The 25,332-nt window shown below is 34.1% G+C and overlaps 1 long non-coding RNA gene across 17 annotated transcripts; it reads right to left on the minus strand.

The window, feature by feature from the left end:
- Positions 1 to 6,593: 6,593 nt before the first annotated feature.
- On the minus strand, positions 6,594 to 23,723 carry LOC104610628 (uncharacterized). Of its 17 annotated transcripts, none has more exons than XR_016077948.1 (11): positions 22,784 to 23,276; positions 22,659 to 22,705; positions 22,389 to 22,482; positions 21,454 to 21,567; positions 21,208 to 21,301; positions 16,819 to 17,993; positions 16,636 to 16,701; positions 16,360 to 16,454; positions 12,121 to 15,732; positions 11,949 to 12,013; positions 6,594 to 11,671 (listed from the first exon to the last, which is right to left on the minus strand). It is a non-coding gene; the product is annotated as an uncharacterized LOC104610628 (long non-coding RNA). The 17 variants fall into 17 exon arrangements; XR_016077956.1 differs by having other exon boundaries at positions 6,598 to 11,671; positions 14,019 to 15,732; XR_016077944.1 differs by having other exon boundaries at positions 6,594 to 12,013.
- Positions 23,724 to 25,332: the final 1,609 nt, after the last annotated feature.

A 25,332-nucleotide genomic window follows, 5' to 3' on the forward strand; every position in this document is an offset into this window, starting at 1 on the left:
GCGACGGAAAGAGAAAAGAAAAAAAAAAGGGGGTCTTGAAAGTTTTGAAACCCTAAATCTTTTTTCTGTTGGTGACGGTCCACGTGGCAAAGAGCCGGAGTTTTCACGCACTGCCCACTCTGGGAACCGGGTTAGTGGGTCCCACCGAACACATCCCTCACCAGCACACCACATGTTAAAAGTCGTTGAGTGGGTGGTGGTTCCATCTGAAAAAGAAGAGGATGGATGAACACATTTATTATTTTTCTCTCGGAGCTTCTTCTTCATTCATGTTGACTTCTGTCAATGGGCCCGATTCTGGTCCAATCCGGATATGGGTCCAAGTCCAATTTCATTGAACCCAGTCCATTTATAATAACTTTGGAGAGTCTTTTTGAACTTCAAACCACCAACTTGCCACGTGGAAGATCTCGGGGCGCTGTTCATGGACTAAAGTTTAGCTCAAAACGTCTGCCACATGTTTGGAGAAATGCCGCATCTAGAAAGATTCATGGTTGTAACTTGTAAGTAGACCTGGGCCGGGCTTTTACTATTCATTAACAGAAATATGTTAGGCCCGAGTCCGAGCCCGGCTCGACCAACGGGCCTACAATTTGGGCCCGAGCCCGGCCCGACCAACGGGCCTACAACTTGGGCCCGAGCCCGGCCCTAATAAAAAGCCCGAAGCCCGAGCCCAAGCCTGAAGCCCGACCTAATAAAAAAAATTAGAAATTTTCTCTATTCAATAATCAATATAAATCAGAATTTATTTACATTAAAAAAATATATAAATTCAAAATTTATTTATATTAAAAAATATATATAAAGGGAAAGAGGGTGTGGAGAAGAAGAATTTGGTTGGAAAAAGAAGGGAAAGAGGTAAAAAAAAGAGGGGTATTCAACTAGGTTTTCTAGGTTTATTTATAGGTCGGGCCGGCTCGGGCTCGGGCCGGGCTATTTTGGTAAATCCCGAGCCCGACTCGAATTTATTGCGGATCGGGCTTTTTAACCCGAGGTTAAGTCCGCGGGCCTATATACCTGTTCAAGCCCGTTCGGGGACTGGGCCGGGCCGGGCCGGCCCGTCGGGCCACCCGGCCCATGAACAAGTCTACTTGTAAGGATACAGGACTACTATTCCATGTGACGGTGAAAGTAATAGTTTGGATTGACTAGGGACTAGGTAGCTCCTCTCTTATTAATGCAGTAAATATTGATGTTTGGCAGATAAGTTATAATTCGTTTTATCAAGTTTGGCCGTTTGGATCTAGGGGTGAGCATGGTCGGTTTGATTTGGTTTTTTGATAAAATTTGGAATCTACCTTGTAGGGGTCAGTTCCAAGTAGGGATGTAAATGAATTGAATTTGAATCGAATAAGATAATATCTAAATTTGAATCCGATTAAAAAGAATCTGATATTCGAATTCGATTCGATTCAAATTCAACCAATTAATTATTTTATCTAATTAATAAATATATAAAAATATTTTATTTATTTAAAGTATTTAAATATATATAAATTATTTATATAATTTAATTATATATATATTATACAAAACATTTAAATATTTTATATTATATATAGGAATTAAATAATCGATCGAATTCAGATATTTATTAAATCAAATCAGGTCAAATCCAAATTCGAATCCGATTAGCTATTCTATATGAATAGGATATCCGAATTTGACCGGTTAGATATTTGAATTATCCGAATTTAATTCGATTATGTCAAATCTCGAATTCAAAATCGGATTTCTGAATACCATTGACACCCCTAGTTCTAGGTTTTTGGAACCGGAACCTTCCCTATGAAGATCAGTTCCAAGATCAGTTCTAGCCTTGGTAGTTTCGGAGTCTACTTGTAGAACTTGTTCTTTCTTTACTCTCCCCCTTTAAAAAATAAAATAAAATAAAACATATCCTTCAAAAACTTGGTTTTCAATAATGATATATATATATATATAGCTTAAAACTTATATTATCTTTATTCATTAAATTGAAAAATTTAATACAGAAATTATCATAATATATTAATATATGGTTGAAAATTTATCATTATAATTTAAATATTGTAAATATTACCTTTTACATTATTTATCATATACATACAAATATTAAAATAAAAACAAATGATCTAATCACTTAAGTAAATCGATGGTTAAGTGACACCATGACTTTTGTAAGCACGAGTATTTGCCTCAAATCTTCACATCCTTAAAAATATTTTGGGGTTTTTTTTTCAAGATAAATTTGGTTTCAAGGCTAATTTGGGTAGGGTAAATCCCTAGCTAGACCCTGGGATCGACCTGGATGGGAATCGATTCCAAGAATTTAGAAGTAGACCCTAGCCTATAACAGATAACAAATGGAATAGGACTGATTCAAGGCACATCCAGCCCATTACTAAACCCATCATGCATCAACACTACACTGGGTCAAGTTGGTCATAAGGCATATCCCTTACAATGAAGAAGAGTGGAGCCCGGAGCTATTGCTAATCACGATCATGTAACATGAAGAGCAGCAGTCAGCAGAGGCTGTTGGTTCAAAGTTCAAACTGTAGATAGGCAGGCTCTCCACGTTGTGTCAGTGGGCTCTGCATCTGCTCACTCTGCCACCAATTAATCCCACTAAGGTTGAGAAAGTGAATGAATCTGCTTAATTTCATCCTCCCCACCTCCTTTTCCAGGTTTGCCTACCAAAAGTGCAAGAGTTGGAAATTTTCAGAGGACGAAGCCTGAGTACTGCCTGAGGGTTTCAGCTCAGTACAGGAAAAATCTTCAAACCGGGTACTGAGAGAGTTCAGACTTCTTACTCCTACAACTACAAGATGTACGTTTTGTCACGTTTTTCTTCTTCCGAGAAGAATTCAAACACCAACTGTTTGAAGGTTGAATGTTTGTGAGAATTGTGGGGATGGGCTGTAAGCAGTCAAGAAGCATGGCTGCCTGCAGTCGGAAGGCTGTCCATGTCAGACTCGTTCAACCCGTTATATTGGGCTGGCTTTGGGCCGTGAAGAATGGCACATGTCTTTGGCCTTATAGTAACTTTTGTCCAACTCCTCTTACATTATTGATTTAGTTACGATGAGACATCGATTGGTCACGTAACCAAGTGGCATGTGCAATATATGCAAAATGACAAAAAGGATAATTAATGGAATGAAATTTTATATTTTCAAAATAAACATAGAAATGAAATATTTTTCATCTAAGTGGTAGGTAAGTAGTTCAACCATTTGGGTCAAATGGATAATTCCATGATATCATAAATAAATAATACAAATTAATTTAGAAATATAAAAAATACTTTGCTTATCATCATTAAATTCCACTAATAAATCCATACATAATTATTATTAATAGAATGAAATTCTGTATTTTTAAAATAAACCTAGAAATGAAATCATATTTTCCATCTAGGTTGTGGGTAAGTACTTCAACGATTTAGGTCAAATGGATAATTTCATGATGTCATAAATAAATAATACAAATTTAGAAATATAAAAAAAAGATTTTGAAAAAAAATTAGACACGCTTCTATTCTTATATATTTGTCATATTAAAAAATAACTATGATAAAATAGACATAATTTTATTAATGATGAACATCAAATATACAACTTAAAACCGATGGGAAATTAAACTATCTTCCTATCTAGGGGTGGGTTAGTGATTCAACCTTTCGGGTCAAATAGGTTAACCAATGATGTATAATTAAAAGTAATTTTTTTTAAATAGAATAGTACAAAAAAATATGAAACAATTTAGGGCATATCTATAATATTATATACTAATAATATAAACAAAAATAAGTATGATAAATAATAATTATTTTATCAATGATATAAATGAAATGCACAATTTAAAACCACTTTGAAAATGAAATAATTTCCATATATAGATGGTAAGTAGGTCAATGATCTAACATTCTGGGTCTAATGGGTCAATCTATGATGTCATAAGTAATGAATATTAAATACATACATACAATTACATTGTAATATATTCACCATATTAAACAAAAAAAAATATGAAAATAAAAATTACTTTTGTCGATGATGAAAATGGAATACATGATTTAAAATCAACCAAAAAAGCAAAATGGTTTTTCAATCCAAGTGGTGGGTTAGTGATTAAACTATCGATGTCAAATGGATGTTATTATTAAATAATAAAATACATAAAATTCTAGAAAATGTAGAAATTTGTTAATAATTTTGGGTACATTCTATAATATTTTATATTAATCATATAAAAAAGTGTGATTAATTAGAATTATTTTCACTAATGTTAGAAGTGGGATAAAAATTAGGATAAAAAATGAAGAGAATTAATATCTAACACATGACCCGACTAACCATGTCAAATGGTTCAATAATTTAATTAGCTAGGTTATCATAGGCAAGTGGTTTGGTAGGGACAAAAACATATCAGATCAATATATTCAAATTTGATCAGATCCAAAGATTCGATCGGATCTCATAAATATTGATTTTAATCAGAATCCGATCAAGATGTCAGATATTCAAATCTGATGCAATCCAATTTAATCTTTTAAAAAAGTAATAAATTATTAAAAGAAAAAGGAAAATATAATAGTTAAAATAAAAAACAAAAAATATAAGTTTTTTTCAACTATTTCCATCATATAAAAAGTTTACAAAAATGTAATATAAATAACATATTTATAAATAAATAATAAATAACGTATATATTATATATAAATAATATAAATACTATATATATAAATAATTGATTTGACCACAATATTAAAAACCAATGTTCAAACAATATATTAGAATTGCATTTTCTCTTGGTAAATAAGTAATTTTTATTATCTCATAAATTAAATAATAAAAAATAAAAATATAGATTTTTTTATAAATTTTATAAAAAAATTTGAGCATGCATTAATATTATATATTCTTCATATTAAACAAAAATATGTTTGAAGAAATGAGAATTATTATTAGTAACGATAGAAATGGCTAAAATACAAAGAAAAAAAATGAATTAATGTCTTAAACATGGTCCATTTTCCAAGTTAAATAGGTTAACGATTCAACCAGTAAGGTCCTTTGGTTACTAATTATTATCATCATCATCATTTGATAATGCCACGTTCAAAAATAAATGCGAAAATAAGATTTACTTTTATTGATGATGAAAATGTAATACATGACTTAAAATCAACCGAAAAAGAAAAAATGGTTTTTTCATCCAAGTGGTGGGTTAGTGGTTCAACTATCCATGTCAAATGGATCAACACATGATGTTATTATTAAAAAATAAATACATAAAGTTCTAGAAAACGTAGAAATTTGTAGATAATTTTGGGTACATTCTATAATATTATATATTCATCATATAAAAAGTGTGATTGGTGAGATTTATTTTCATTAATAATAGAAATGGGATAAAAATTAGGATAAAAAATAAAGAGCATTAATGTCTAACACATGACCCCACTAACCATGTCAAATGATTCAATGATTTAATTAGATAGGCCATTGTGGGCAAACGGTTTGGTAGGGATGAAAACAGATCAGATCGGATTTGAATCAGGGTATATTTAAATTCGATTCGATTCGAAGATCTGATCGGATCTCATAAACATTGATTCAAATCTGAATCCGATCAAGATATTGGATATTTGAATCTAATATGATCCGATTTAACTTAAAAAATAACAAATTATTAAAAGGAAAAGAAAATATAATAATCAAAATAAAGAAAAAAATAATTATTTTTTCAACTATTTTCATCATATAAGAAGTTTACAAAAATGCAATATAAATAACATATTTATAATTAAATAATAAATAACACATATTATATATAAATAATATATATATAAATAATTTATTTGACTACAATATTAAAAATCAATATTCAAACAATATATTGGAATTGCATTTTCTCTTAGTAAATAAGTAATTTTTATTATCTTATAAATTAAATAATAATTAATAATAAATAAAAATATAGAATTTTTTTATAAAGGTTATAGAAAATTTTGAACATGCATTAATATTATATATTCTTCATATCAAAACAAAAAATATGTTTGAAAAATAAGAATTAGTGTTAGTAAAGATAGAAATGACTAAAATACAAAGAAAAATGAATTAATGTCTTAATCGTAGTCCATTTTTCTGGTTAAATAGGTTAATGGTTCAACTAGTTAGGTCATTTGGTTGCTAACTATTATCATCATCATCATTTGATATTGCCACATGCAACGCACATACACTTTTACTAGTACTAAAATAAGGTTGTTCGTGTATAGTTCTTTTTTCTTTTTTTATAAATGTTATAAATAGGGGTGGAAACGAATCGAGCTTTTTACAAGCTATTCAATATTAGCTTGTGAAAAGCTTAATTTGCCACAATCTAAACCAAGCTTGAGCCCAATAAATAGGCTTGTTTGCTAATCGAGCTGAGATCAAGCCTAATGAAACTTGGCTCATGAGGCTCGCAAGCCTAATCAAGGTTGTATACACACACACACATATAATATATATATCTATATATATATATATATTAATAAATAACTTTTATTATATGTATAATAATATTTTTATGTTTTTATATGTATAATAATAAATATTATATATAATATTTTTATTTTTATATATATGATAATAAATAATTTTAATAATTCTTAAATATTTGTATGTAAAATAAAAAATATTTTTTTACATGTATATTTTTTATAGGAAGCTTGGCTCACATTCAAGCTTAAGCTGAGCCGAGGTCAAACATATGAGTTTTTGAGTTAAGCCAAATTCAAGCTCAAATCGAGCTAGGAATGGATTCGAGCTTGACAAAAATACTTGACACCACATTAAAGGAAGAACTTTTTCCCTATTTGTCTTTATGGCATGGTGTGCAACTTCCAATACCATTGGATCCTTTATTGAGGATTCAGATAATCCTACTTCTAGCATATTCAAGACTCCAAAGAGGAAGTTGTACAAAGTATTTTCTATGCCTTAACATAACAATAAATTTGTTATTGGCCCGGGAATAGGATCTCGTCACGGGTCGGTCCACGGGAAAACCCTCTTGTTTTCCCTTGTCCCTTCCTTTTCTTGAGGTACCTATCTTGGCGCCTTAATGGTGATTTGTCCAAGAGATCACCAACTCTCCTTACTCTCTTCTTGATTGAATATTCAATATCTTTATTCAATAATAGTGGCTCCTTAAATAGGAGATTACAAGAGTCCTGTTCTTAGGGAGACTCCTTGCTGAATAGGGAGACCTCCAACTCTATCTTGATAAGATAAGACTGATAAGATAAGATAAGTCTCTCTTAATCCTAATCTAATAAGATAAATATCTTTTAGTCCTAATCTAATAAGATAAGATAATCCAATCTACTAACTTAATAAGATAAGATAAGAATAACAAGATAGTCTAATCTAATCTACCAAATGGATAAGACTATTACTGTCGAATTGGATTGGACGAGAACACCGGATCATTACTGCTGCTGCTCCCAATACGCGTCCACATCATTACTCCCCTGTTGGACTACGAGCTTGTCCTCAATCTCGAATTCAGGATGGGTGTCTTAAAACACAGTCAAAGGAATCCCGGATAGGTGGAATGACTTTGCCCTCCCGGATCAGGTTCCAATGAAGAGGGTTCATCTTCATCTTCCTCTTGTTTCACCAGGAGGCAGAAAAGTCCCTTGCACTTGTGCCCCACTGAGTAGAGTTCATCGCAATTAAAACATTGTCCCCTCGCCCTACGTTCCGCCATCTCAGCCCTGGACAAGTGCTTAATAGGGGGTGCAATGACGTTGCTCCCCACACTGGATGCTGATCTGGAATTGTTGCTCGTCTGTGGCTTCCGTTCTTGGCTAGCTGCTGAATATGGAGCCATTCCGAGTGGTTCCAGGGATGCCCATGTTGATAGAGGTTGCCCCATACTGAAGGTTCCGCGGCTGAGTTGTAGCTTGCGTTCGAAGGCGCGAGCTATATTCATGGTTGTGACCAGGTTGGGGGGATTCTACATCTCCACGTCCACCCGCAAGGGTTCTGCTAACCCAGCGATGAACATGTCTACCTGCTGGTCCGGTCGCACTGAAGATGCCCTTGCGATGAGGGTCTGGAACTGGCGCTGGTATTCTGCCACCGTGCCGGTTTGTTTAAGGTTAATCAGCTCGCCTAAGGGGTTGCTTGTCAGTGGGGGCCCAAATCTAAAAAGGCAGTAGGACTTGAACTGGGTCCAACTGAGCCCAGATTCTTCTTGATCTAATCGATAGAACCAAAGTTGCGCTTCCTCTATTAGGTGAAAGGCGGCTAGGCTTAACTTATCCCAGTCGTTTGTCCGTTGATTTCAAAAAAATTGCTCACACCGGTATAGCCAGCCCAAGGGATCTCCGTTGTCGTTGTACAACAGGAATTCCAACCTGCTGTACTTGGGGATGATTGCGGCCCCCTAGTTGACGAACTGCTGTTCGCCGGAAGACTCCGGCAGATCTGGTCGGCGGCCGCTAGTGGCTGTCACCCCTTCTGTGTTCCTCTCTTTGCTAGAAAGGAATAACTCCATCAGACGACGCAGCTCCCTGACTTCGTCCTTGATCTCACGTACTTCTGAGCTGGTCTCCATGAGCTGGTGCTCGAGTTCGTGGAACCTAGACGGTAGCTGCTCCAGATCACCCATGACACCTTGCTTTGATACAAAAATGTTATGGGCCCAAGAATAGGATCTCGTCACGGGTTAGCCTATGGAAAACCCTCTTGTTTTCTCTTGTCCCTTCCTTTTCTTGAGGTACCTATCTTGGCACCCTAATGGTGATTTGTCCAAGAGATCACCAACTCTCCTTACTCTCTTCTTGACTGAATATTCAATATCTTTATTCAATAATAGTGGCTCCTTAAATAGGAGATTACAAGAGTCCTGCTCTTAGGGAGACTCCTTGCTGAATAGGGAGACCTCTAACTCTATCTTGATAAGATAAGACTGATAAGATAAGATAAGTCTCTCTTAATCCTAATCTATAAGATAAGATAATCTAATCTACTAACTTAATAAGATAAGATAAGAATAACAAAATAGTCTAATCTAATATGCCGAATGGATAAGACTATTGTTGCCGAATTGGATTGGACGAGAACACCGGATCATTACTGTTGCTGCTCCCAATACGCGTCCACATCAAAATCCCATCACAATGATTATCGGTTGACATACCATTATTGAATATCCCAACATACCTAGGTAGTTGACCCCAAAAAGATCTCACTAATTAGCATATCAAAGATAAACAAGTTTCATACTTAATTTGATATCAATATCAAGTCTAGGGATTAAAGGCAACACTCAGTTATTCCAAGAACATTTTGGATTTGGTTCAATTCAATGTTTCTTGTAAACACTCATCCTCACACCTTAGGTCACAACCCGAGCAATTGAGACCCACTGCTCCACTACCTGGGTAGCGTGAGAATGATAACCTTGTCGAGATAGACTTCACCAAGTTTGTCTACTAGTTGTGAATATTTGAGTCCATATTATGACAACTATGTGGTGTCATACATAATACTAATATGAACTAAGGAGATTTAGCAAAACAACCCAATGACATGTGAAATAAATGTTTTTTTATTCATAAGAAAAACATATACAATACATCAGTTGAAGTTAAGGTTATACACATTGTTTAACACTAATTTCACCATCAACATTTAATTTCATCTAATTGGGTAGGGGAGGCATCCACCTAGCTGAAGAGATGTGTGTGGTAGCATTAAGAACAACATATAAGAATGTAAAAAATTATGACTAAACGAAATCAAAAGAAGCATTCACATCACTTAAGATTTGATTTGGATGAAAAGGTTTATGTTGAAAGTGGAGAGAATTTTGGTGTTTCCAAATTATCCACAAAATCAGGGCTGCATACATGAATGGATGGGAGCCTTGTGATGACATCTTTTCTTCTTCCTTCCATCAATGGTACAATCACTCAACCAAGTGTGGTTTCAAACAATTCGGAATGAACATGTAGATAAGAGCCAAACCAAACTGCTTGTGAGGCTATACAATATAACACTATATAGTGGGAGGATTTAACAAATGAATGACAAATGCCACAAATGGAATCAGTATGATTGTTTCTAGAGTTGAGAATATCCCTTGTAGGCAGCAACTACCGAATACACTTCAATAGGAAGAGCTTAATGACCAATAGAGAATGTAAGGTCTGTTAATGATGATGAAGCATCCATGCGACTTAAAATTCACACTGGATGATGTGGTGTATCTTCCATGAGGAATAGGAGACCATATTAGGCAACCAACATATGTAGTACCTAGCTATGCACTACAAGAAAAACGATTTAAGGTGGCGGTCATATAACCACCGGATTAGATCTAAGGCGGTGATCATTGGTCTGCATATAAGTAGCTGTCGGGCTAGATCAAGACCACTGCCTTAGATAAAAGAGACCGCCACCTTTAGTGGTTGGTCCGAGGCGGTCCAAACTTCTTTAACGTGGCGGTCTGTCAAAACCGCTGGCTTAATTGTTATTAAAGGCGGCATTTTTTACCATCGGCTTAGGTTTTGTCAAAAAATGTTTGGTTCTTTAGGTGGTGGTTCGAACCGCCGACTTTGTTCCCAGTTGACTGCCGCCTTAGGTTTAGTCCAACTCTTAGGTGCTGGTCTGAACTGTCGGCTTAGATCCAAATGACCGCTGCCTTAGGTCTTGTTTATGGCTAATCCAACAGTTACATGACTGCCCACTTAGATATATATACATTTTTTAATTTTTAAGCCAGGTTAAAATCTGATATTTGTTGGCACCTCCACTTTTTTAATTTATTGATTCATTACTTTAATACCTACTTAATAAATAATTCATGATAATTGATACATGAAAAGTTAAGCAACTTAAATATAAAATGCAATTTAAAACAAAATATATTAAATTAGAGATTAATTAATATCCAAATCAAATTGTTCAAATACAATATCCAATTGACATATAAAAATACAAGGACTTTAAAAAAATTCAATTTATCGAATAAGGTAGCACAACTTCCAATGAAAATCCACTTAGCATAATTGTTAAACCAGTAAATCAAAAACATATAAATTGTTAGAGAATGTAAAGTAAATGAGATAACCATAAAAAATGTATAAAAACAAGACATTCAAGGAGGCATCACAATTTAGCATTCATATATCAATAAATGAATTATGCAACTAGTAAATCAACCAAACCAAATTGTAACCTCTATGTCATGGCAGAGTTAATGTAATCAGATTGGAGCACATAAAAGCACATTTGGATGACTGGTTTGGATTTAATAGATAAAAAATGTAAAATATTCCAAATAATGAATCCAATCTACCCATTTAAAAGTTGTGCCATATATATCCTTTCACTAACCTTGTAAAGCTCAGAATCACAACTTATAGTTCTATTAATTATATTATTTTTCTTGGAAAATGTCAGTTTGCATATATCGATCATCAATGTTAGTAGCAGAAAGGCTATAGCTGAACAAGAAAGGTAAAAATATTAACCTTATTCATATGGTATAAATAAGCAATTTAGCACTTACAGAGGAGCTCCATAGAGCTCTTTCAACATCATCAAATGGTGTAAAGGAGTCCCCAACTTTGCTTAGTTCCCGTGTATAACCATCAACGAAGTAACAAATCAATCAAACCCTAATGAAATCAAAAGATGAGTTTATAGCATGCTCAACAGGATGGTTCTAGTATAAACAGAACATACACATCAAACATAAATAGCTCAAAGTCTTACCATATAAGAAAAAGTAAAAACCATACATGAGCCATTCAAGAATGTCTGCTTCATGTGAGAAACCCAACATTCTTGTCTAGAATCTTTTATTTATGAGGAGGGAAGAACAGATGATTAAGATCAAATTCAATTAGATGGTATAAAAATACTACCATAGAAAATTAGTGATTTATGGATTACCTTTTTTATTATGGTTTCCTTTTTCCATGTTTCAACACCCCTAAAAAATGTCTTAGTAGAAGTGCCTGTAGCCCACAATGACAAATCAAGAATCACAACACCATAATCAATCAAGAATTCATTCGAACTCAAATATGTAGAATTGGAGAAATGCCACTGGAACAACCATTACCTATGAATATGAAGAGGATAATGAGTAGGACTATAACCATCCAGTCAACAAAGATCACATTGAAAATTCTTTAGTGAAATTTCCTTGTTGGCCTTGTTTACTTCTATGCAAATTGAAAATTCTCCAGTGAAATTCCCTTGTTCTATGTTCACAAGGTGAAGGTTTCCAGAGATGTAAATTTAGCCATCCATTTGGTTCCCCCTTCAATACTGATTGACAATGGTTGTAATATGTAAAAAGTTGATGTCATTAACTAACTAACAAGATGATCTATGTTAAATTGCTAATGCTAAGCAAAGCTATAGAAGAACAAAAGAATAAAATGAATAAAATGGCCCACCCTGTTTTGAACCAGACCCAACACTAACCTAAACCAAACCCATAATGGTAATGCATTGGACTAGAGTAAGGACTCTAAGATATATTTTGACTTCTAGATTTTAATTTGGGCCATTATTCAACTAATATGGCCTACAATATCAAAATTAGTTGTTAATCCCATGTGTGCCTGTAGAGCTAATGGCATTTGTCCAATAATAAGCATTCCTACACAGAAAATTTTAAGATCTTGAGGGGCTGTTGGTTGTTATTGTGGTGTGCTAAGTATGTATGAGCTATTTGGATTGCTCTCCAACATGTAGAATATTCATCTGGTGAGAAAAAAAAAAAAAACAAATTTTCTAGTAGGAGCGATACCAAAAGTAGTCAACCCAAGCTTCACTCCCTTCAACCCTAATTCAATTTTCTTCATAGCCTTTCTATAACATGTGTGTGTAAGAATAGTTTCTATGTAGGGTTATACATACAAACAAGTTTGGTTAAAGCTTTTGTCATCAATGTCAATTTTGTGATTTGAAAGGAAGAAAGAAAACCCCTTGAAAATAAAAGGCATGACTTCTTGGATGAATAACCTCTGCACAAGTGGTTCCTAGTTCAAAGAACTATGAATAAATGAGGAGAGGGTCCATTCATGGTACAAAGAACTACAGCATACTGTATCTTCCTCTATCCAAAATGATAGATAAGAACCTTTTTTTCCCTAATCACAATGTTTGATAATATAATTTAGATGATGAACAAAACAAGAAAACCAATTATCAAAATCCCTTCTTTCTTTTAACCAAGGTATTTGAAATCAAATGAAAATTAAATGGAGTCAAATAATCATCTATGTATTGAAAATTTGAAAAAAAAAATAGAAAGTATGAAAGCATGAACCTTTAAAGTGAATGTTCTTGTAGCCACTTGAGCAGTCCTGCAACCATTTGCATTGACTACATTCCTCATTAATAACATGCAAATTAATTAGGATAACCAACAAAAATTAATCTACTGTTAGAGTAATCCCTCAATGACCAAAATTTAGAAATCAAGAAAGGAAATCACAACAAGATTCAATGAACTCCAAACTCCAAAACCGTAACCCCTTGAACTTTAAAGTTGAATTTCCTGCATGAGGTTAAACTATCTGTTGTCCCTGGGTTTGCAAATTAGCAAGGTAGAAGATTTAATTAAGCAATTTTTACTGATTACTTTTAGGAAAGAATCTGTAGTTGATATTAGAAACTCATATATATGATATATTCTAAATACACACCAAAATATTGTAGCCAATTAAATAGCAAACATCCAATAGCATGGGCTACTTTTGGATTTCATATAAAAACTTACAGGTACCTTTGAAATACGTTGAGTCAAATGGTCATACACCAACCAATCACTCCAATGAGGCAAAATGTTCAAAGCAAAACAACAACGTCTGACCCCAAATCCCTTATGATTTTGTAGGAAATTATAAAAAAAATGACGAGGGAAATTAGAATGAATTTACCCATTAAGAGTTCACAGATCAAGTAAAAGAAAAAGGATAAACGAGAAAGAAAAAGAAGAGTAAAAACCTGGGTAAATTGCAATCTTTAGGTTGCCACCGCCACTTGGTGTAGATATTATCAGGCCTTCCATTCTAAGAAACCGGAACCCTTCATCCAAAAATCTGAAATCTTACTGGTACAAGGGGTATTGTTCATCCTAGACCCACTCTCCTTTAAACAAATCATGCCCTTCACCATCCTCTCTTAAGAACCCTGCCCTTTCATCCCGAGCAGTAATAGTAAAACCTAATCACCTAAACTTTGACTGTCCACGAATGCGAAGCCCTCTAGTGACAACCATGTATGTAGTCCAAGTAAAAGAAACAATACATAAAGAACAAGGCTATAACAAAGAAAAACCCAGGAGTCCCCAAAGATGGCTTATGCGGTTTCAGTCGCTTAACCCTTTTCAAAATCTCCCAGTAAGGCATGGTTACAAGGTCTTGAGCAAGTGGGATTTTAATCATTTGGAAGGAAATGACTGATGAAATGGGCTATTCTTGAAGAAACTCAAAATGGGTTTTGAAAGGGACAACTATCTTCCCTTGTGCAAGCCCAACACCGATGAAACATTTCTCCACCAATGACTCAAAGAGCAACGAAGAAGAAAGATTGTTTGGAATCTATGGCTTCCTCTGCGAAGAACAACCGAGAAGAAAGATTTTCGGAATAGAAGTTAGACTCCCTCTCTTTGGACTTGAACACAATGCACGAAGGAGCAGAACATTGCGGGACTCCCTCGAATAAAATAGGGATGGATCTGTTCAAATCCGGTTCAAAATTACAAACAATGGAAAGACCGCTGTCCAATGCGTGTTCATAAATGTTTTGTTTTTCTAGGCGGCGGTCTCTTTGAAACCGCCACCTTAATATTCTGGTACCCTAAAACTGCCGCTAGAGTTTTTACCGGCAGTCAGCAAACTGCCGTTAAAAGAACTGTCCCTAAAATGTTCTGGCTGCAGTTGTAACGGCTGCTGATATAAATGCTCAACTGCCGCTAAAAGTATATATATATTTTTTCAAATAACCAATTTTTTTCTAATTTTTTCAAACTACCTGTTTTCTCTATATTCATTTATACGGAAATAAAATACAAAAAAAAAACATCAATTACAAGATAGTTTGATCAAGATCAGAATTCACCTCAAAAATTTTTCATTAATAAATATGAAAAAGAATTTATTGATTAATGTTTGCATTGGGGATATTTTCTCCTTGGTCATGTACAAAAGTAAATTTATATATGCATTGGAGTGGCAAAGTAGATGCTTAATTTGCAAATTGATCGAGTTGAAGAGATTGATTCAATGTCAATGTGCTTTCCCTGCAGGTTGCTTTGAAAACCAGAGATTTTAAGCTTGAATACTAGTCCTTTCTCAATTCAACGGCTTTGAAATATATTTTGCCTTCCCACTTCTTTGTAACCACTAACCAGCAGTGTGATTTAATTTAGACTTGGGATCTGGTGATGTTGCAGCAGAGAATGTCAACCAAGCTGCAGATCTGTTAATTCGACCTCTTCAATTGATTTGAGGCTCCTGCATTCCTCTCCTCTCATGATCACTAGCCACTCAAACGAGAAGTAAGGTCGAGAAATTGATCTTCATTGCAAGCTGCAGATCTTCAATTGATTTGAGGCTCCTGCATTCCTCTCCTCTCCTCTCATGATCACATGCCCCCAGAAAAATGAAAAGAATAGAGGAGTGCAGTTGGCTTCTTCCAACTGCCAATTCTCAGACTCCTATAGAATGACAAATCCAAAATAACATATTAATCATTTGACATTTAGCAACTTTGGCTGACTTTTGAGATGTGAAGCTCAGTCATGGATCTTTATTTTGGAGGCAAGGTAACACAAATGGGGGAAGGAGAATAAAACTAACCATATTCTTTATGGATCTCAAAAAAAGAAAACCAAATTGAGTGGAAAGGCATGACAAAGAACAGGCAAGCAAAAATAAAAGAAAAAAGAAATAATTATATCAACATACAGACTATAATTCCTTTAATTAAACAAAATGCACCCCATCATTAAGAACCATCTCCAAGGTGGAATATAAACACGTTATAAACTATAAAGCAACATTTTAAAACCCAAGCCAGAGGCTGGACTGCTTTGTCCTTTGGCTGGACAGATCACCAGTTCAACCATCTGGGTCAACAGGTCAACCCATGGCATCGTGACAAGAAAAATTTCAGAAGAAATAAAACATTATAAAAGCCCAGCAACAAAGCAAAGATTTTTTATAAAATAGTGAGATATAGGTTGATCCAAACAAAAACTGTGAGCAGCTTTCTCACTTTATCTTCCCAAGCAAATACAAAATTATATATTTTTGTACATGAATACAAGTAAAGAAATTTGTACCCCCGATGGGCTGGAAGGTCCTGTCTTAGTCTCACTTGTTTTGACATAAAGCCATTGTGGAGACAAAAGTATGCTGCTCTCTGACATTACCTGATCTGCAATATTTACCAAATAAACAACCAATGTAAGCATTAAACATTTCCATAAGAACAAAACCCACAAAGAGAATAAGTTAGGTAGGACATGCCAGAACAGGAATAAGTATGCTGATGGAAGATGGTCATGTTTCATTTAAAAAGGGAGAAACTGTTTAAGATGTGAGAAAAAAGATACAACCTTTGGATTCATCAAGAAACCCCATTAGCACCTTGTCTTCGTCATTTCCTCCAAACATATCATCATCTAACATGGCATAAAATATATGAGAACGGGAAAAACCTCCACTTTAGTTAAGTTCAATTAAAATAAAGAAGTTAGCATTGACAAATGCCACAAACCAGAGGGGTGCAAATTGGGTACCCTGTTTGGAAATTTTCTACAGCATCAGGCAGCATTGGGCCTGGGCCCTTTCAAAATTTAACAAATGCTCAATCCAGGCCCAGCCAAGTTGCACCCCAAAATCGGAAACTGATCATAAAGATAGCAGAGAAATAAAAGTCACAGAAATGCACATTTCTTATAGAGAGAGTGAACATAGAGGGAAAAATTATCCTGAGATGTACAGCTTCAGTTCCATAAGAAAATTGACAGAACAATCTCAAGTCAATTCAAACACTACTGGCACTGGCAACCTGTTTACCATTTACTGCTAAGGACCAAAGTCATGCAACAAAACTTACAGGCAAAATCCTAGGTGAAAGCAGAACTGGCAACAAAGCACTAGTAATAGAAAATGTGTAACACCATACATAATGAATTCAATGAGAATATCGAATTTTTACATCTACTTACTAGCTACTTTCCTTATTCAAACAGAAAGTTTGAATGCCTTCAACTCCAGAAAGTGAATGCCTTCAACTCCAGAAAGTGAATGCCTTCAACTCCAGAAAGATCAGTTAACTAAAGACAGAGGGATCCAACATCAAAATTTAATAAAAAAGAAAAAAAAAAAATCCAGAGTTTGAAATCCATCAAACTTCAGACTTAGGGGCTATTTGATAGCATCTGAAGTGGCTGAGGTGAATCACTAATTGTTTTTTTTTTTTTTTTTGGTGAATAAGTGATTAAGGAGATTGTGAGCTCCTTAATTATTTTACCCACTATAAGATAATGCAATAAGTAATTCAGGTCAACCACTTCAGTCATTATCAACAGTCTCTCACTATAAATATGGAGAAAACTCATAGAAAAAACTGGGCATATGCCTAATATTATATATTCATCATGTTAAACAAAAAATAAATGGTGTTAGAATCTTGCATCCCTTTCATGGTGTTAGAATCTGATCGCCACCACAGCAAACCCAAGATAGTTGCAGTAGCAAGAACTTGAGTAATTCTCAACCAACTCAAATAATCATGGCGCCTTTCTTTCAGGCCTCTCTAGAATAGGATGGAGTACTGTTGCCACCAGCTTGACCCCCATTCTCGTCTTGGAGAAGATACCTTTGATTTAAGTTCTTCATCAATGGAGATTGACACCATAAGCTTCTATTTATCCTCTGCAACTCGTGTCTCATAGGCTTCCACATGGTACTGTTTTCATCCAGCATAAGCGACAGTCAGAACCTACTATTTTCTAGTTACAGCAAGAATGACTTATTATGTCCGACTTTATGACAATTTAGCATAAAAATTGATGAGAACTTGATTTTCTAAATGTTGGTATAGAATTAAAGTAAGATTTCAGCTTCTAATATTCCAAGTGAATTAAATTCTGTTATTTTTAGAGAGATCATGTCCTTTGGAGATTCAAAGACAACTTTTTACCTCATGCACAACTACTGGAGATGGCTTCCCATTCCTTGTTTCAGTTTCCAAATTTCCCAATTGCACTTTATCCTCTAGTTCTGATGGTACAGAAACATCATTTATGTTTCCATTGGCAAGATCTAGCAAAAATTCTGCCGGGTTCATGGCTATAAGTGCGGAGCATCCCATGGACGAGACATAAACCATTGCTTCAGATGCCTTTCCAAAGTATGGCAGGCTCCCTTTCCTGAGAAGTATTTATAAATAAATACTTCTTTCTCTAATTAATTTGTACCTTTTAGCTTTTCAGCATTTATATCTTATACACACACAACTCTTTCTAATGCTTGTTAGCCGTGTTTATAAATAAACCATTGCTTCTGATGCCTTTCCAAAGTATGGCAGGCTCCCTTTCCTGAGAAGTATTTATAAATAAATACTTCTTTCTCTAATTAATTTGTACCTTTTAGCTTTTCAGCATTTATATCTTATACACACACAACTCTTTCTAATGCTTGTTAGCCGTGTTTATATTTTGTCTGTTGTTCATTATTCAGTCTTGTTTTTTTCCCTTCCCACTTTGTATTTCAAATTTGTTACGAACTTTGACAGATTTTACTCTGAAGCTAGTCTTGAGATTTCTAAACATGGTGCTTTGGCTTATCTTAGGTTGGCTCGATAGAGGGAAGAATTGGTGTTCATCACTTGGATGATGCTCAACAAAGTAAAAACTTTACTTTCAAATGCCACAGAGAGGGAAGTGAGATCTACTCAGTCAACTCTTTAAACTTCCATCCAGTAAGATGATTGACTTTCATTTTGTTTTTTTTTTTTTTGTCACAAGATGTTTTTCTTTTCATGTGTTACTGTTTCCAACAGTTTCAAGTTTGTCTTTCTTGCATTGGCTGGTAGAAGGTTGTCTTTACAGATAGTAAAGTATATTTATATACTTGCCAAGAAAAAATATATTTATTTATTTACCGATCAAAAGAATATTTATTCATTTATCCATGTTGGTAGAAATTTTCCAGCCAACCCAATAAATTTGGGAAAAGGTTTAAATGATGATGATGAGCAAATACATACTTCTGAAAAACTGAAATGTGGAGTTTAAAAATTCAAAGCTAATTTAGTTTTTCTCTTAAGACATTTAAATAATGGCAAGAAGAAGGGAGAAGAACAAAAAATCATGGTTATGGATCTAAAAAAGATAAAAAGAACTAAATTATGGAAACAACCAATAATACATGAGTAAAAGGAGATACAAATGCTACTGGTGAATCATAGCCTTTTATAATACATACAAACCACTTAAGACAGTACTTACAAGTGAAAATCAGAATGACCAAGACAAACTATATTTTTTGCTTGCTAAAAAGGTAGAAGAGAAAGAACAAAAAGGAAACACTCCACTTAAGGCAGTACTTTAAATGTTTGAGGGTGATCCCCCACTTAGATGAAAGTAGGAGAAGGGCTACTCCCTGCCTTTTATACTCATTTTTTCTTACATTTTGTACCAAAAGGTGGGGGGAGACTTAAATATTTTATTTCTTTGAAATGAGTAAACTTTGCATCGGGCGTACTAATACATGGTTTTCATTGACCAGGTGGACTATTGATACAAAGTATTATATAGCTGATGTTTTTGTATGGATGTCTCATCTTGATGAGGAGTTTTCTATTGGGATGTAGCCAATTTCTAATCAGTTGGCTTCCCTGGTGATGGTTTTTCATACAAGCAATGTTAGTCTTTCTGTTTCCTTTCTCTTTGGGAGCAACACAATTTTACACCACCTTAGTCATGCAAGTCACCCTCAAAGAATAGTATCTTGGTAATGCTAAGTATAAAGACAAAAATCCCCCTAAGCCTAAGAGTAAGAATAAACCAATAGAGCTAAACCCAAACAACCTAGTAAAAAATGCAAAGTGTGTTTGGTCTTTGCTTAGTTTTTACGGCTAAACTAGCAAAGAGCAACTGAGATAGAAGGCAAAATTTATTTTCTCCTTTTTTTCTAGAATTTTAGCAATAGAAGATTAGTTATGAACAATTGTAATTACATTCAAAATGAAATTATTAATGAGAACATAAAACCTTTATGGCCAACTTGATTGAAAACTCTTAAGTGATCTTAACCATTTAACTAACTTTCCTAAAAAAATCTGATTAAATTAATAACAGCTCTATGACATGGTCAGTTGGTCTGCATAGCTTGGAATAATATTTATATATAGTTGCATGGTTCAACAGCAAGGTGTAATGTTCAAGTTGCCCTTATTCTTCAATTCAGTAGGACCACCTTGATCAGAACCCCAATTTTCATAGCAGCTGTCGTTTGGTCTTGACTTGGGAGCAATCTGCCCCCCCCCCCTCCCTTCCCCACCTCTGTGTATGGATTTGGAAGATTAAGGCTTCCTCAAGAGTATCTTCTTCCTCTAGGTTGCCTAAACAACACAAAAAAGGGACCGATTACTGTATGGGTCTTGTCCAAAGGAGTTTCTGAACTCTGTAGCAAAACACAGAATGAACTCCAACCATATAATTCATGGCATTGAAGGCTTTTAAGTGGATCTACCTGCTCTCCTTGTTGCCTACACATTTAATGGTGGGCCCTCAACTTTGAATTATGGGAATGAAGTGTTTATTGGAAAATCATCAAGGGCTTAGATTGATGCTTGCCTTAGTACAAGAGGGTGGTCAATGGGAACTCCTAGACCACATTATCATAATGAGAGATGTTTTGGGTGGGGGTAGAGGACACATTATCATAATAAGGGCAGATCTTCACAAGATAGAAAAATTCAAAAAGTTGGGGGAAAGTTCTCAAGGAATTTCACAAATTTTTTTTAATGACTCTCCCTTAATGTTCAACTTAAAGACTAAGACATGATCTATGTCATAAGAAACTAATATAGCCTATAAATCAATAAAAGATAAGAAAATCTAGATGTCAGAACTGTTGCCATATAGCATGATAACCAAATAAAAATATAAACAAACCTGTATTTTCTCCTTTCTAGCAATGGCATACCACTCTTGATTCTTATCTAACATGCTAGCTCCCCTTTATTGGTCATAGGACTCATGGCATTAACTGAAGGAGTTGTTAGAATTAGTATGAGTATGATTCTAGATCTCATCAGATATAGAGTAGTAGCCTACTGGTGCAGACAGAAAAAGGGAAAGCAACAATGGAAGAAGAAATCCAGTTTTCAATCCATGGAAGAAGCACTCTGCAAAGCATACCATTGTCTTTCACTCAGTGGAGCAGAGTCAATATAATAAGGTTCTATCTCCCCTCTGACCTCCTCTGGAATTTTAGATAACTTTCTTGTTTGCTTATTCATCATCACCCACACACTGTATAAAGCCAAAGAAAGAGTACCAACCACCAAATATCAAGTCAGCCACAACAACCCCATTTAAAACTAAAATCTTGGATAGCACCAACATATCATTAGTGAGAAATAGTAATCAATCCAACAAAAGACTTATTAGGTTGAAATATTGAGAGTTGGAACTCAAATAATCTGTTTTAACACCAATAGAAATTTTATCCAGTATAGGAACTCCTAGCATCTATTGACTACATGATCTACACAGCCGGACTTCAAAAATAAATAAATAAATAAATAATCAACTTGTTACTGATCAAAACAATAGAGATCCAATTAACTCCCTACATCCAGATTGTCATGGGTGGAACTTACCTAGGAGAGAACAGGGGAAGAGAGATGCAACTGGCTTGAGTTTACTTGAACAGTTAGCTAAAAAGCTAATCCAGTACTTAAAGTTGAGGTTTGAAGCCAGGACTTGGGTACCAATTACCAAAATCACAAGCACATATAACTGAGCAAAGTCAAGATGTTAGGTCAAACTCCAATTTACAGTTAAAATAGCATCAGAATAACCCTAGTTTGCAGCTTGCACTTTGTACCTTCCACCAAACAATACAAAGATATGGGACACGACAAACCATGGAGGAAAACAAGCAAAACTTATCCCTCTGTATGGACAGAACATAGAATCCATCCTAAAGTGATTCCTCATATTGAATCCCTTGCATTTTTTTTTTCTAATTAAACAGAGGGACGATGATTCAAATACCAAGAAAAGAAAAACACAGGGAGAAAGAAGACAACAAACATGTGAACTAGGAATTATCCAGGCATATATCTTACCAAGTAGGATAACGTTCCACAACAACCTGCATTTTAGTAACCACCCATATAAGGTTCCTTCTACTCATTTCCGGAATTGAACCAAAACCACCACCTAGGAGTCCCACAGACATGAGAAGTCAAATATGTATTCACTTGCAAAACAAGAAAGGAAGAAAGAAATATACACATGGTGTATGCAATGACACATAATTTTAATTTTTATTGCCCACACCATGAAGAATGATTTTTCTAGAATCAAATAAAAGGAAAATGGATATTCGGTTTAACCTGTAAATGGTTCATCACCGTCTCTAAAGACACAGTTGGATCAGCACCTATTTCATATGACCTAATTGAAAATTTCTGCCAAACTAAATGGTTAACAACAAAAGGAGAGTCAAGAAGGAACCTACCTCTAATTTGTCCTTCGAGGCATTGGTTCAATGCTGTGGTGAAAGACTGAATCAACCACTAACATTGAAGTCACCGATTGGTTCTACTCGGTGGAAATCTAAGACAAACTCCACCGGTATGGATAGTAGAAAAGTGAGAGAGAGAGAGAGAAGGCGGGAAGAGAGTGGGAAAATGAAAGAGGAGGGAAAGTTATTAGCGGCAGTCGTTATACTCTCTAGTTAAACGACTGCCGCTATAAAATATTATTTCTACCGGCCTTTAGCCCACCATTTTTCTTATAGTGGTGGCAAGATAGAGCTTGTGGATTCCAACACATCTCAGCATAGTCAATTAATGCAACCACTTTGTAAGTATTCATATCAAGATTATTGTTCTCCAATTGATAGCCACCAAGCGCAGCCAAGGGTTTGTATAGACATCAACATTCTAACCATGATCATATCCCTTATAAACCATTCACAACCTTTTCTTCATAGAATCTTGACATTTCAACATACTTTACCATGTTAAGAGATGCTTCCAGTTTGTTTAACAGTCCATAAGGAACAGCCATGCTTGGCATGTAGCACGAGCACCTGAATGAATAGATACATGCATAGGTTCAATAAGAAATTTCCAATCTAGCTTCAAAATGAGACAACATTTCTTCTCTGAGCATTACAAAACCCCAATTAAACCATCTTTTTCTTTGGGTTGAAGAAGAGAGGACCATGAAATGAGATGATATTTCTTTTTGCATTATCACAATCAACCCACCATTTTTTTTCAAAGGGAATGCATGTGATAAAGATCTAGGAATGCTCTCTAATTTTGATTTTAGGAGGACAATCCTTCCTACTTGAGAAAGGGGTTTGACTTTCCATCCAGAAAGTTTCAATTAAACTTTCTCCACCGGTGATTTTCAACTTTTAATTTTTGATCTCTGAAAAAATAATAGTCCTCTTAAATTCTTTTCTGAATTTGGTGGTCATCATCTTTACCCCTAGATAATTAGATGGTAAAGTTAAGAGGAGAACCCAGGAGAAGAAAGCACCTGCATCAAGAAAGATCATTCCACTCAGCCATATACGCTTTTAAAAAAATCTAATTTCAAAGCAAAATATGATGTTTTTTTTTGTACTTTTAGCCCTTTAATTTCATCTTTAATAATAATAGAACTCATTTTTCACACATATTTTTTGTTTAATATAATGAATTTACAATATTAAATATATTCTCAATTTTGCATTCTATTTCCATCGTTAATAAAATTACTTTTTATGTGTAATAATTATTTTTGTTTAACATTATCAATATATAACATTAGAGACATAACCATTTTTTTTTACTTTTTATAAATATATAACATCAAAATGTGCCCAAATTTTTATTTGATTGTTTGTATTTTCATTTTTTAAATTTTATTATTTGACTATGATATCATTTCATTTTTAGGTTGAATTCAAATTTGAATATCATTAATAAAAATACTTTATACACATCATGCTCATTTTTGTTTAATATGATGAATATATAATATTAGAGATATGCTCGATTTTTTTTATTTTCTATATTTTTATATTTTATTTATATGTATTTTTAATTTTTTATTATATAATTATGGTACTATTGGTTAACCCATTTGACCCAAATGATTGAGTTGCTTACCCACCACTAGAAAGGAAGAAAATTTTTTTTAGGTTACTTTTTAAAATATTGATTTTTATACTATTAAAATTAATGTTGTAAATTTAATTAATAGAATTTAATGATGAGAAACAAATATACCTTTTATATATGTGACTTAATCAGAGCGAATTACAAAATGATTCATTTCTAATTGACTTTAAATTTTATGTTCCATTTTCATCATTAATAAAAATATTTTTTATTGATCATAGATGTGCCCAAAATTTTTTACAAATTTTCTTTGTTTTTTATATTTTTGTATCTTATTTACTTTTTAAATTTTTATTGTTTAATTATGACATCATGGATTGGCTCATTTGACCCAAAATGATTGAACTTCTTACCGTCACCTAGATGAAAATACGGTTTTGTTTTTGGGTTGATTTTAAAAATATAAGTTTTTTATATTACTAAAATTATTGTGTTGATTTAATTAGCGGAATTTGGTGATGAAAAACAAAAATGCCTTGGATTTATAATTCAAAGAGGGAAAGTAAAAGGTAATACCTTAATAATATGTTTAATTTGAAGGAAAAAGTAGGGAAAGTAAGGGAAATGTAGGGAAACCTTTACAAACCTTATATAGGTTTCCCTACCTTTCCATACTTTTTCCTCCAAACCAAATACAGCCTAAATGTGGAACTTAATGAAAGGGAATTGAATGAATTTAGGTGATGTTTGGCACCGATGATGATTTCCCATAAATCGATGCCATGTAGGGTCCACATCAGGATTTGAAGAATCAATGTTTTTTTTTTGTTTAGTTGGTCGATTATGCCGATTTCTAAGAAATCAACCAAAAATCAATTATTGAAATCAGCCATTTTCAAGGATCACCTTTTTTTTGGTGATTTCCTGATTTTTAACTAATTCCTATTTT

Source organism: Nelumbo nucifera, chromosome 6 (genome assembly GCF_055504915.1).
Source record: "Nelumbo nucifera cultivar China Antique chromosome 6, China Antique-T2T, whole genome shotgun sequence".
Lineage (NCBI taxonomy): Eukaryota > Viridiplantae > Streptophyta > Magnoliopsida > Proteales > Nelumbonaceae > Nelumbo > Nelumbo nucifera.